Consider the following 1,714-nt stretch of genomic DNA (forward strand, 5'->3'; position numbering starts at 1 on the left):
GAGTGTTTATTTGGAACCCAGACTCCCAATATTTATCATATGATCTGTGGACACTGACATACAAGAACCAGTGAATGGTTGGCAATTTAGTAATCAAAATCAGGATGTTTGCAAAATTAGTTTGAAGAATCTTTGAAAAAAACATATATACTTATCTATTGAAATCTTGATTTGATCTGAAACAAAATTTGTCTTTTATTTTCCCCTTACAAAATATTTGTTGGTACATCAGAGAAAAAATGGTCATGATGATTTTCTAATAATTTGCATGTGGTATATTTCACTGTAGCATTTCTACATATTAAAAAAATAGAAATAGGTGTTTGGCAGTGATCCTGCAGACCTCAGCAGTGTGCATTTAACATAAACAATTTTTAGTGTCCTGTTGTTAATTGAATAGTTGGATTCCATTTGCACAAGGATCTCTTCTATATCGTTTTCCCTGAAGGTAACTTGGTAAACTCTGTGGCAGTAGAGATCTGTCTGTCCTATTTTGTTCAAATTCCAAACCTAGACAGTTAACTCTGTGAACTATCCTAACAAGTCAGATTTGTGCTTAAAATTTGGCAGAGGGGGTCATTATTTCAGGATGACCTTTAGTTTTAAAGCCACACAAATGCAGCTGTGTCCAAATTACATAGGAATAGCATAGGGAGCATAGAAGCCTTAATTCTGTGTATAGACCGGGCAACGTTCAAAGCTTAATCCAATTTTCAAAAAGGATCATGTCCATGTATCACTCCTATAGCTCTAGCATCTCCCGTGCTCAGGAATATGGAAATACATTGGCATTGCACATATAATTGATGCATGACATTGGAATGTGAAATGACTCCATTTTTATTAAGAGTTGTTTCATTTGGGATCCCTGGGTGGCGCAGCGGTTTGGCACCTGCCTTTGGCCCAGGGCGCGATCCTGGAGACCCGGGATCGAATCCCACGTCGGGCTCCCGGTGCATGGAGCCTGCTTCTCCCTCTGCCTGTGTCTCTGCCTCTCTCTCTCAATCTCTCTGTGACTATCAAAAATAAATAAAAATTAAAAAAAAAATAAAAATAAATTATTTAAAAAAAAAAAAAGTTGTTTCATTTAAATTCAAATCACTCGGGCAGCCCCGGTGGCGCAGTGGTTTAGCGCCGCCTGCAGCCCAGGGTGTGATCCTGGAGACCCAGAATCCAGTCCTGCGTCGGGCTCTCTGCGTGGAGCCTGCTTCTCCCTCTGCCTGTGTCTCTGCCTCTCTCTCTGTGTGTGTGTGTGTCTCTCATGAATAAATAAATAAAATCTTTAAAAAATAAAATAAATTCAAACCACTAATTGGCAAATATACAATTCCTTAGAGCATCATCAGTTATACATTTATATATATGTATATGTATATATGTATATATATATATATATACATACAGTTCAGAATCTTGTTCTGAACAAAAACCTAAAAGAGCAGAGCTTCATAGATGACTCTAACTTTGCTTTCTTAGAAGATGGAGAAGCGGAAATGAATATTAAGGGTCTCTTTTGCATGTATTATCTCATTCTTCACAACAATCACAGAGAAGCTTTTCTAATTATCCTTTTTATAGATAAGGAAATGGAGCCTTTGAGCAGCTAATAATGGCAAGATCCAGTTCAGACCCCTTTGGTTTCACAGTCTATGTTCCTTCTACCATAACCTTTTCTACGTTAGCAAGAGCCAAACCAATTCTACTAATCAAATGT

The sequence above is a fragment of the Vulpes vulpes genome, chromosome 4 (genome assembly GCF_048418805.1).
Source record: "Vulpes vulpes isolate BD-2025 chromosome 4, VulVul3, whole genome shotgun sequence".
Classification (NCBI taxonomy): Eukaryota; Metazoa; Chordata; class Mammalia; order Carnivora; family Canidae; genus Vulpes; species Vulpes vulpes.